We start from the raw sequence: 13,741 nt of genomic DNA, 5'->3' as shown, positions 1-13,741 counted from the left end.
TGCCTGAAAGGGCTCTGAGTAGAATTCTATGACGTAACCCCGAACAGTGTCCAAAACCCATGGATCTGTAGCTATAGCCTGCCATTTTGGAAGGAAATATTTTAGGCGACCTCCTACAGTAGCAAGGCCAGAAGGGTGACTCATCTGCTTGAGAGGTATACTTGGAACCTCTGTTGCCTCTGCCACAGAATCCATGGCTTCTCTGTGGGTAGAATTGGGGTCTATATTCCTGTTACGAGGATTGGTAGGCGGCACGGGAACCTTGGGTGTTGTATGAATGGCCAGCAAGTGGTTCCTACCTCTGCCGGCCCTGGCGAAAACCCGACCAGAAAACATTTTCCTCAAGGTCTGTTGAGCTTTGTCTAGAGACGCAAAAGTGGCCACGTTCTTGCTAAGGTCCTTAATGATGGAGTCTCCAAAAAGCATACCTTCGGCGTTAATACCTGGATCAGATACCGCTACGTTTACCAACTTGGGTTCCAGTTTTAGAAGGAGTCCTTTCCTGTGTTCGTGCATTATAGCAGCATTAGTGTTGCCTAATAGGCAGACAGCACGTTGGACCAATAAAGACAGTTCATTTGGGTTAATAGAGGCATGTTCTAACCTTGCCGATTCCGCCAAGTCAAAAATGCGTGTTAACAGGCCCACCTCATCCAAAAGTTTGTCTTGACAGGTGGAGCAAGCCTTGCCCACTCCCTTCCGTGAGTCCTTGCAAAATTTGGTGAAAAAAGTAAGCAGAGAAGGGTCAATGATTGGAGTTGAAGAAATTTTGGAATGAAGAGATGGGCAAGGGCATTCAGAGCGTAACTTTGCTCTAGTTTGTTTGTCCAAAGGAGTGCGCAGACGTGAGGCAACATACGCTCCAACATGTTCAGCTGGAAACCTTGAGTGAGGGTGATGTATTTTGCTTGGATCAAACATAGGGACTCCTTGAGAGTCAGAAATTGTGACAGAATTGGAAGAGACTGAGGTGGAGGGTTTGTACTTTTTTGGAGGAGGAGCATTAAAAGGATCATCATTGTCCTCATCTGATTTGTCAGCCTCCGAGGCTGCATCACCCAACTCGTCATCAGTGTCCAGTATCTTAGAGATTATCATAGAGGAGGAAATATGTTTAGTCTTCTTGGAAGTTTTGGAAGATGATTTAATATTGGAAATCCCCTCCCCTAAAGGAGGCCTGTGAGGAGCCACGTCCTTTGCCTTTTGTGAGTAAGTCTCACCAATCAACTTCGCCATTTTTGAGGAATTTTTGGGGAGAGGGCACTTTCTGCTATCTCCCGCAGACTGGGCTAAAATCGTCTTGGACACTAGGTTAAACACAGATTTTTCAAGATTCCTTGATAATTTAGTCATAGAGGTAAAAACTGCCTGCTCCACTGAGACTTAAATAAAGTCATTTAAATTATCTTTAACAAAATCCTCCTCCTCATTTTGGTTGTCAGCCATTGGTGAACTGTCACTTTCCATTGTAAAATATAAGCAGACAGAGACAGTGCCTTAAAGCAGTAAAGAAAGGGTTAAAATCCCTACTAGCTGACAGAAGGACTGAAACTCCGCCTATGGGGTGTGGAGGAAAGGGGAGTCACTGTCACCGGAGAAAGGGAAAATCTCCCTGAAGTAAGAAAACAGCCTCAGGAGATAACGGAGGAAAAACCGGAGCAGAGTTGAAGAAAACGCTCCGTTATAGCAGGAGAGGAAAGGTGCAGGAAAGGTGCAGCATTCGCCTCAAGCTTCGTCGTTTTAAAATGGCGACGCGTGATGAGGGAAACGCTGCAACACAGTATGAGACGCTCGAGCTGAGCACGAAAGAAAGACCGGGGTGTGTGGCTACAAACCGTCTACTACGAGCGCGCGGGTAAACAGCACGTCATGCCAACAGATACATAAAAAAATGCTGTGTGAACGAATGTAAGAAATATATTGGAAAGATATGAAGAGTACTTATCTTGACCGCAAGCAGCAAGAAAAGAGGGCTGTTCGCGGGCAAGATAACTACTATGGGGGTGCTTTTGCTGTTGATTGGTTCGCTATTAAGGACTGTTTTGTTTTCCATTGGCTACTGTTCTTAGCCTTTTGGGATTTGTAGTTTTTGACCGCGCTGCTATTTAAAATAAATAGAAAAGAGAAAGTATAATATGAGCCTCCATTCTTGCCATAAAATCCCACTTACCGCCGCAGTGACAGCCGCCAACATACCGCCGCAGTGGCGAATATCCGTTCGCCATATTATGACACACACACACACCAATCCAACAGAATACAGCCACATACACAAATCCGCCAGACCTAAGGTCCGCGTTAAAGTGGCAGTCCCAACACCCATTCCGTTACGCCAACAAAACAACGCCCACCACATTATGACCCACGAATCACCACGGCGGACATTCAATGGCAGTAAACCATTGGCCGTACATATCGCCACGCTCAGAATGGACACCCACATACAAAACAACACTACATTGGCCATTAACAAAAACACACACCTAACACTCATACACACACCACACCCACACACCCACACACCCACAGCACTATAAAACACACACACACAGTGCCCACAACCCTTTCCAAACAACAATTACTGCCAGGTGATTGACACAAACAGCACAGAGACAACTAGACACACACACGACTTACACCCATACATCCCTCACGCACCCCACATTACACACACCACCACATTACTCAACACACTCTCACCAACACACACCACACAAAACCCATGTCCCTACAAAGGCATCCCCGTTTCACTGATGAGGAGTTAAGGGTCATGGTGGAGAAAATTGTCAGGGTAGAGCAACAGCTGTTTGGAGCACAGGTACAGCAGATATCTATTGCAAGGAAGATGGAGCTACAACCGAGAATCGTGGACAGAGTGAACGCAGTGGGGCAGCATCCAAGAACAAGTGACGACATCAGGAAGAGATGGAACAACCTAAGGGGGAAGGTTACTACTATGGGGGTGCTTTCGCTGTTGATTGGTTCGCTATTAAGGACTGTTTTGTTTTCCATTGGCTACTGTTCTTAGCCTTTTGGGATTTGTAGTTTTTGACCGCGCTGCTATTTAAAATAAATAGAAAAGAGAAAGTATAATATGAGCCTCCGTTCTTGCCATAAAATCCCACTTACCGCCGCAGTGACAGCCGCCAACATACCGCCGCAGTGGCGAATATCCGTTCGCCATATTATGACAAACACACACACCAATCCGACAGAATACAGCCACATACACAAATCCGCCAGACCAAAGGTCCGCGTTAAAGTGGCAGTCCCAACACCCATTCCGTTACGCCAACAAAACAACGCCCACCACATTATGACCCATAGCAGCAAGGCACCAGCTTGCCATACAAAGGACTGGCGTTGGACCCCCACCTCCTCCCCCACAGCTCACAGCTCACAGCGTGGGAGGAGCAAGTCTTGGCAATACTGCATCCTGAGGGACTCGCTGGAGTATCCGGAGCCTGGTAAGTCAACATTTACTACTTATCACTCCCCATACCTGCATGCCATCTCACACCCTCACCCTCACTCCAATCACTCCACTCCATCCCACATACTGCACCTACACATATGACTAACCCCAATGCCAGGCCCTGCATGTGATACCAATGCATGGATAGCCCTCCCAGCCCTGCATGGACACCCATCACCAAAGCATGCACAGCATAGGGAAACTAACAATCATACAATACATCACCTTACACAAGCAAAAGTTGGCAGGGCAACAGCAACGATAGAGGGGAAGCCAGGGATGTACAATATTTCACAGACATGAAGCATAATACATCATGTGTATCCCCACAGGTGCCCCAGTCAATGTCAGCGGAGAGGAGGTGCCACGACTATCCAGTCACCCAACAGAAGATGCCCCCAGTGATGACAGTAACTCTGGACTTCATGATCTGGACCAACAATCTGGCCCATCAGGGGCCACTGGACAGCCGGTCACCCAAGCCCATTCACAGTCCACCACAGAGCCTCCCCCATCAGTATCCAACACCACAGCACCCACCCAGCATACCCACACCTCTGTCCCCAGGACACGTCAATCAGCAGTGTGCCCAGCTGTAGAGGGACCCCATGCCACACCTCATACCCAAGACAATCAGGAACCTGGGGTCAGTGGCAGTGGACACGTCATTCAGGGGACACAGGCCAACAGGGACACTGGGAGGACCGCTGTGCGCCAGGGGGAGGACAGGACCAGGGAATCGACTCTCCAGGAGGCACTCTCCATGATCCTGGGAGCGTACCAACATTCCCAGGACACGATGGGCCAGATCCTTGACAATGTGCAGGAGAACAAGCGGCTGCAGGATGGACAGTATCAGGGAGGACTTGCATGCCATCAACACCACCTTGATCTCCATAACAGGGGTGCTGGCAGACATGGCCATCATCATAAGGGAAGGAACAGCACAGCAGTGGGCCCCTATCACTAGCCAGTCCAATGACCAGACCTCCACCTCTGCTGCAGCTAGTGGGCAGGAGGCCCGCCACAATACCCACAGGCCACCAGCACCCCTCCCCCTGCAGAAGGTGAACCACCCTGCAAATGTTCCCTGCGAACCAGACAGAAGCCAGAGACACTTGCCAAAACCACCGCCAGGAAATGAGACTCTCCTGATTGTCCCCCTTGTGTCCCACACTGTAACCTTGTCCACTTTGAACTGCCTTTGCTCCCCGTACCATGGTCCCTTGGACACTGGACCTGTGCTACAAACAGACTGGAACAATACCCTGGAAGTTCCTCCATCATCACCCCATTCCATTGCACTTTTCCCTCAATTTCATAGCACTACAACAAACACCCGTGAACACAATTTGACTACTAGTATTTTATGTTTTGAAAATGTGCATTCATGTAAACAGTCACTTCTAGTGCAAATGATCTGAACACTGTGAGAGCACAGAAATAAGGACCCGTAGCTGTCTGTAGTCAGCACATCAGTACACAGTTGTTATATCACCATCATCTGTAAAATAACAAGCCATAGGTGACAGTAAGTTGTGATGCCTAGGAAGTTAATGACATCTTGCTACAGCCACACAGAATACACCAATAGTCATAGGAATGGTCAGTTGCACTGTCTCACCTGTGTGTCATTGGAAATATTGACAGATAACTGATGTTCTGTTGTCCTCCTCCTCAGCCTATTCATCCTCACTGCCCTCAGGGTCTACTGCTGCCACAGGGGCATCTTCAGTCTCTTCCTCCTGCAGCAAGGGTACATGCCGTCTGAGGGCCAGGTTGTGCAACATGCAGCATGCCACTACTATCTGGCAGACCTTCCCGGGTGAGTACCACATTGATCCACCTGTCAGATGGAGGCACCTGAACCTGGCCTTCAGGAGCCCGAAGGTCCTCTCAATGATCATTCTGGTTCGCCCATGTGCCTCATTATAATGTTCCTCTGCCCTTGTCCTGGCATTCCTCACAGGGGTCAGCAGCCACAATAGGTTTGGGTAGCCAGAGTCACCTGCAAGTATTGAGGGATAATATTTAGCCTCACAGAATGCAATGGGGATGACACCTGAAGGCGTACACTAACATACAGTGGGTAGGGACCAAGGCTCACCTATTAGCCACACCCTCTGCCTCTGTAGTTGGGCCATCACATTTGGGATGCTGCTATTCCTCAGACCTGGGAGATGTACTGGTCCACCAGGCGCACCATTTGCACTCAGTGAGTGAAAACTCTTACGATTCCTGAACACCTGTTCATTCTGGCGGGGGAGGGGGGACAAATGCAATATGTGTTCCGTCAATCGCCCTAATTGCATAGAATCTGGCCTTCACAGGGCCAAATCTTCCACCTGGGGGAAAGATGTGATTTACCAGAGCAGACAAGACTCTTGCCAGCTCAATTGAAAACATTGGCTGTGACATTCCTGCTGCCAAGCCCACTGTCACTTGGAAAGAACCTGTTGCCAGGAAATGGAGCATTGATAGCACTTGCACAAGAGGGGGGATCCCAGTCGCATAAAGGATATCAGGTCTGGCTCCAATTGGGCACACAGCTCAGTTATTGTGGCCCTGTCCAGTCTATAGGTGAGGATAATGTGCCTGTCCTCCAGTGTAGCCAAGTCCACAAGGGGTCTGTACACGGGGGTATGTCTCCACCTCCTATTCATCCGCAGCGGTAGGTATTTCAGGGACACAAGAGTGAGTAGGCTGTCACAATATGAACAATGGAACCACAACTTCAGTGTACATAGTGCATTTATGTTATGGGACAGTGGGAATGGTGAGGTATGTGCTAATCTAGGCTGTGACACAGTTAATGTCCATATGACTGTTGTCCTCCCCCATGAAACGCCTGTCCTGTATGTAGGCAGTAAGTGAGGCAATTCCGCCGACGTTGAGCGTTGTGGCGGAAGGCAGTCTTGCACCGCCGTGCAATTCTTCATTGGATAATATGGGGCTCTATAAAGTACAGTGGCCAATGGGGATCAGCACCGGCAGTGACGGTGTACACCGCTGCGGACGTGACCGCCATTTTCTATCTGATTCCTCGCTTGTTTCCTGACCTTCAACAGGAAAACACCTACACTGTGTGTGCTGCTGTGACCTGTGTCTGGAACCTGCCATGGCCCGTGTGACTTGGGGAAAGGGCCCCTGCCTTCACTTCGGAGGAGTTGGAGCATTTGGTGGATGGGGTCCTACCCCAGTACGGACTGCTGTATGGGCCTCCAGACCAACAGGTAGTACACTTTGGCATGATGCATGTGGGAAGGATGCATGGAGATGTGTGTGCAAGCATCGTGTCATCAGGGGGGGAATGTCTTGTGGTGGTGTACATGGTGTGCACCAGGCAATGTGTGTGGCAATGGTGATGGAAACGGGATTGGTGGGCCATATGTGTGACAGGCTGGATTGTATGTGTAATGGTGTTCTCTTGCCTGCATTACCTCTGCAGGTCAGCACCCATCAAAAGAAGGGATTATGGCGTGCTGTCGCCAAGGATGTGCGGACCCTGGGGGTCTATGGCTGGCAGAGCACCCACTGTCGGAAACGGTGGGAGGACCTGAGACGCTGTGCACGGAAGACCGCAGAGGCACAGCTGGGGATGGCCTCCCAATTAGGAAGGGGTGCCTGTTGGAACCTGACCCCCCTGATGGCCCACATACTGGCGGTGGCCTACCCAGAGCTGGATGGGCGCTTGAGGGAATCACAGCAGCCACAAGGGGGTGAGTACAGTTGGCATTATCAAAATAATTGGCAGGTGGGATGGGATCCGGGTGGTGGATGTGAGTTAGTGGGTGCCCCTAAGGCCAGGCCAGACATTGCAGCGTGAGTGAACTCTAAGGTAATTGGTGTATGGCAAATGCAGGTACCCTAGCTTGCTAGCATTCCATTTCAGTCAGGGCTTTGTGGGTCCCAGGAGGGGTGCACTTGGCGGTGTGTATCCTTCATCTTGCCGTGGCATCTAGCCAAATCACTGGCAATGCAATGGATAGTGCTCAAGCCTGATCCCTGTATGTGACGGTGCTGTGTATGCCAACAGTGGTGTTGGTGCAGTAATTGATCCAGGGTTTCCTTTTTCTCTCTCCCCCTTTTTTCTTCTGTCATCCTGTCCATGTGTGCATTAGCATCATCTGGTGGAGGAGCAGGGGCACCAGCGACAGAGGGAGCTGCATCCCACAGGACCAGGAGGCAGAGTCCACAGACGCTGAGGGAACCAGTGGGATGGAGGGCGAGGGGAACACCACGACAGAGACAGGAGGTGACAACACAGACTCACATACCTCCTCCGATGGAAGCTCCCTGGTGGTGGTAGACACCTCTGTGACCACCCCAGCTGCAGGTACAGATGTCACCCTCGTACCAGCACCTCCCTCCCAGTAGCCCCTCAGCGAGTTGCCCGTGTCCGCTCACCCAGGAGGGTGGACATCTCCTTTGCCCCAGGCACCTCAGGCCCTGCCCCAGTGAGCCCTGCTGCCCTAAGTGAGGAGGCTAATAACCTCCTGAGATCCATCTCTGTAGGGCAGTCAACCATTGTGGCATCCCAGATGCAGCAATGCAATGCATTCCTGGAGGGCATCCACAGTGGATTGGCAGCCCAACAGCAATCGATACAGGCTCTGGCCTCCTCTCTGATGGTAGCCATTATCCCTGTTTCTACCGTCCCCCCTCCAACTACCACTTCCCAGTTCAAGTCTCCTCAACCCCAACCCATCTCATGCACACATACAGACGAGCATGCACACAAGACAACACCTAAGAGTGGCACAGGCAACACAGGCACCACACTTGATCCCACAAGCACTCACGCAAACACCAGACAGTTGCGGACACAACTACATCCACTGCCTCCACTGTCTCCCCCTCCTCCCTCTCCTCCGCCTCCCTCACAGTCACGTCCACACTCACACCTGCATGCACTGCATCAACATCCACCACCAGCATCACCACACCAAGCAGCACACACACCTCACTAGCAGACACCTCCACAACATCCATGCACGTGTCCCCTTTGTCCTCTCCCACCCTGTCTGCCCCCTTCCTAAAGGACACAAACGCAAGCACTCACACACCCAACAGCCATCCACCTCACATAAGCATGCTGCCCATGCACCTTCACCCAAATCCAGCAGACAGACACTTCCTACAACCACTCCCTCATCCTCCACTGCCATCCCTCCTCACACCCCACCATCCCTAAGAAGCTTTTCCTTGCCCAATTTGACTTCTTCCCTCCCCCTCCTGCCCGTGAGAGCAGGGTCCCAATGACCCAGCCTAGCACCTCAGCCAAACAGTCCACGCGGAAATTGGCAAGTCAGTGAAGGATCCCACTCCACCAGCCAAGAAGGTGAAGGATCCCACACCTACTGCTATGAAGGGGAAGGAGCCTGCACCTCCTGCTTTGAAGGGGAAGAAACCTTTGACTCCTGCCCGGAAGGCTAGGGAACAAGTACAACCTGCCATGAAGGGGAAGAAGCCCTCAACCCCTGCCAGGAAGGGTAAGGATTCCACACTTAATGCATTTAAGGGGAAGAAGCCCTCGACTCCAGCGGAGGCTGTCAGGGTGACATCTCCACCACCACCACCAGTAGTCACAGGGCCCCCACTGCCAGCTGAGGAAGTGCATCCCTTGCCACCAGCAGAGGCTGCCCAGGAGGCACCTCCATCTGCCACCACAGTTCAGCCCTCGCCACCAGCAGAGGCTGCCCAGGAGACATCTCCACCTGCCACCACAGTTCAGCCCTCACCTCCAGATGACACAGTGCAGCCATCACCACCAGCGGAAGCCATGTAGACCACCCTGCAGGGTCTGCTGTATGAGAGGCCCCATCCAGACCCATTGAGCAAGTCACCCACCTGAGAGACTGTGACCTTGCATTCCCCAGGACAGAGAAATGGGCATGGAACCTCCTCCAGAACCAGTGGGAAAGTCACCCACTCGAGAGACTGTGGCATTGCACTCCCCAGGACAGAGAAATGGTCATGGAGCCCCCTCCAGAGCCAGTGGGAAATTCACCTACCCAGAGACTGTGGCCTTGCACTCCCCAGCACAGAGAAATGGGCATGGAGCCCTCTCCAGAACCAGTGGTAAAGTCACCCACTAGAGAGACTGTGGCCTTGCACTCCCCAGGAGAGAGAAATGTGCATGGAGCCCCCTCCAGAACCAGTGGACTTGTTCCCATATTCCGCTGAGGTGCCCCTCTCCCCGCATCCCCCTGAGGTGCCTTCCCACTTGCAAACGGATGCCCCTGCAGAGTTCTATCCGGATGAAGTCAGGATTCGAGTTGGGCTTTGGACTATGCCCTGTGGCCATGTGGGCCCTTGGTACATTGGACTGGGCAGTGGCCCTTTGTGTACATTTGTACATATCTGTTTCACATACAATTGGATTACTTATTAGCTGTTGATATCAATACATTCTACTTAGTGCATTCTTGTTGTCCTTGCATTTTTGTGCTGTGTATCTTGTGACATCGTTTTTTCGTGTGCAGCTGGTCGTGTGTATGGTGTGTGTGTGTGTTGTGTGTCACTCTCCTTTTCCTCCCTCCCTCCCTTGTGTGCTAGGCGGCTGTACTCACCGTCGTCGTCTTCATCTGCGTTGGTGTTCCAGGTGGAGCATGACGTAGAAGAGCATCGGAAAGACTTGCAGGTCCGGTTCCATGGTGGCGTTGTTCTTCCCTGTGTCTCCGGTGGTGAGTCCTTTCTTTTCTGTGCTGCATTTATGCCAGGCTTTTGATGGCGTTGGTACCACCCCGGAAAACGTGGCAAAATTTGTCTTCTGCGTGGCTATAGGTGGCTACCGCCGTGGTGAGTGCTGTTTCCGCCCTGGCAGTTGGTGTGGTACATTGGCTGTCTATGGGAGTTCTTACGGCCATGGTCATAATTTGGAGGTAATTACCACCAGCCTGTTGGTGGTATTACTGCCACTTTATCACTCACCACCAGGGTCATAATGAGGGCCATAGTGTTCAGGGTTTCTAGCCCACAGCACCTCCCTGCATCAGCCCTGTTGTGCTCTGCCTACTTTCTCTTAGAGACAAGTGCAAAACAGGGCACTTGATTCCCAGCTTGTGGGTCTAGCATAGGGAGGCCTCAGAATATCTGAGGTGAATGACCCCAACTGTCACAATTGTGGCTAGTAATTTGCAAATGCTCTGTGACCCCCTGAATCCAGAGTTCTCAAATACAATAGGAAGTGTATTTACATTGTGAGCTGTTTGACATATACAGTAGGAACGGATTTAACATTATAAGCTACATTTCAAACACCATAGGAAGGGGTTTTACACTGTGAACTTTCTGACAAATGCAATTATAAGGGATTTTACTCTGTGAACTATGTGACAAAAGCAATACATTTGAATGGAATGTAGCAGGAATTTGCCCCACGATGAGTGCAAAAGGAAAGGACTTTACATTTTGAACTTGACAAATACAATATGAAGGGGTTTAACCATGTGATCTATCTAACTAATGCAATAGTAAGGAGCTTAGTACTGGGGGAGTCACTTTTTTAGGTCTGACCACAGTAAATGCTTGGTGTCTCAAGAGGAAGACTTCTTGTTACCGTCAATATATACTTTAGGTCTGCCTTGTTTGATGGGTCTCTATAGGCAGAGACCGTTTGGTCAAGCATATGTTCATGTTACGACCAATTGGCTTACGTTACTGATTTTTCAATGTGGAGAAAATGTCACACCGCGGCTCCCACGGCGGCCGCAGGCTCGGGTCGCCGCGACGCGGCATTTGTTTAATACCGCGGCCTGTGTGCGGGCCGCGGGAGAAGTCGCGGCTTGCACACAGGCCGTGGGAGAAACCGCTGCTTGCACACAGGCCGCGGGAGAAGCCGCGGCTTGCACACACCACTCGCACTCGGCACTCGCCGCGCCCCCCTCTTTAATTTCTGCCTCAAAGGCAGACACGGCAGGACTTGGAACCCCGATTGGGTTTCAGACCTGCCGCGGATAGCGCATTTAGTGCGCTTTACATTTCAGACTATTTCATATAAACATCTGCTCACCACTTACCAGTATCTACAGGCAAAAGCTGAATACTTGCACATGGTGGTGTTTTTATGCCTGCCTTTTCCCTTTCCCAGCATGCTGCCCACTTCCTCTCTTCCCAGCATGCATTGTTTCTCTTTGTTTGGACACATGTGCTTTATTCACTATTATACTCTTTTCCCCAATCCAAAATGGTGGTGTTTCTACTTCCTGTTTCCTACTTCCTGTCTAGGGGTATATAAGGGGAATTCAGCTGCTTGTTCATTGCGTTGCAACACTCCATTTGGTGGTAGTCACGCTCCGGCTGGTTTCTTCTTGTGAATCCAGTATTTCCTGACCTGTCTTCATCTCCAGTCTTCCTGTACCCTCGGATCTTCAGCTCTAACGCCTTGGTGTCCTCCTTCTGTTTCAGGGAGTTCCTGTTGGAGGTTTTTTACCCTATTGGGGTTTTTCCTCTGGGACTCCTTCTGGAGGGCACGGACTGTACTGGCTTGCTATTGTCAAACAGCACCGTGGCTACCGGAAGGGGTCGCCCCTACCTCGGCCAAAGCAGAACCTGCCGGAACCGGGGTTGTTCTCTAACCCTCATCAACTTTGATGGTAAGCCCATTGAAAACCGTGACAGATTGCAACGCCAAAAGATCCAGTTGCAGTCCAGAACCATGGATAATCCCGTGGCAAATACGAAACCCACCAGTCAGACCCTGCTCATGACAATACAACAACAGGCTCAAGAACTCCAACAGCTACGTACTGAAAATACCGTATATCGACAAGCCTTTGTATCCAGGATCACTGACGTCCCCTCAGTATCTGCCACTACACCTCGTTTCTCCGGGGAGCCTAACAAATTGAGAGAATTCCTGGATGTCTTGACGGTTTACTTTGCCTTTCGCCCTTCGCAATTTGTGCAAGACAAGACCAAGGTGGGGTATTTGATTAGCGCCTTATCAGGGCCAGCCTTGGCTTGGGCCACGCCTTTAGTGACAAGAAATGATCCCTGCCTGTCTAATTATTCCACCTTTGTCGCTACCTTTAAACAGATGTTTGAGCGCCCTGGACTCGAGGCTTCAGCAGAAGAAGCGCTTTGCGATATCCAACAAGGGAATCAAGATGTATTACAATACATCACCCGCTTCAGACAATTAGCAGCAGAAACATCCTGGGTGGAACGTACCTTGGTGACACTGTTCCGCAGAGGTCTCAGAGAGGACATTAAGGACGAACTGGTGCACTCTGCTAGGATAGAGAACCTTAAAGGATTGATGGATTAGACTCTGACTATAGAATATCGCTTGAATGAACGAAGAATGGAGAAAAAGAACGACAGATAGCACAACTACCTAAGGAAGTACCAGAACAAGTACACACGGTGGATGGGTCACTCTTGGCCTCAGGACCCGTACAATATACTACCCCTACTTTCTGCCTACAGTTTGGAAAACACCAAGAAAACCTTTCGTTTGATTTAATTTCATCACCACACCACGTCATGATCCTGGGAATTCCATGGCTCACACGACACAACCCTTACATCAACTGGGAAACAAGAACTATTTGTTTATCCTCTCACTTTTGCCAGCACCACTGCTACCTAGCAGGAGATTATTGGTCCCCAAAAGGTCTTCTAATCGCACCCCCTAAGGTGGGAGGCTCTATTAACGTCCTACAGGGAGTTCCCAGGCAATATCAGGAATATGCCAACGTATTCCAGAAGGCAGAAAAGCCTGAACTGCCACCCCATAGAGAATACAATTGCGCCATTCCTTTAGAACCAAATACAGTGGTTCCTTTCGGGCGAATGTACTCTCTCACAGAACCTGAGAAGCAGATTCTTAAGGAATACCTTGATGAGAACCTACAGAGCGGTTTGATTGTTCCCTCCTCTTCACCTGCAGGGGCCCCTCTCTTCTTTGTTCCTAAGAAGACTAAAGATTTGCGTCCCTGTATTGATTTTAGAGGATTAAACAGAATCACTATTAAGGATCGTTACCCGTTACCCCTCATTAAGGACATCCTAGAAGCAGTCAGAGGGGCAAAAAGATTCACCAAGCTGGATCTCAGAGGAGCCTACCATCTTTTAAGAATAAAAGAAGGTGATGAGTGGAAGACCGCCTTTAGAACACCTTTTGGTCACTACGAATATCGAGTAATGCCATTCGGACTCACCAATGCTCCTTCCATATTTCAAAGGTTCATGGATTCTATCTTTTCCGATCTTTTGCAACAAACAGTAGTGGTTTATCTCGATGATATTTTAATTTGTTCT

This window comes from Pleurodeles waltl, chromosome 4_2 (assembly GCF_031143425.1).
Source record: "Pleurodeles waltl isolate 20211129_DDA chromosome 4_2, aPleWal1.hap1.20221129, whole genome shotgun sequence".
Classification (NCBI taxonomy): Eukaryota; Metazoa; Chordata; class Amphibia; order Caudata; family Salamandridae; genus Pleurodeles; species Pleurodeles waltl.
This window is presented reverse-complemented; position numbering follows the sequence as displayed.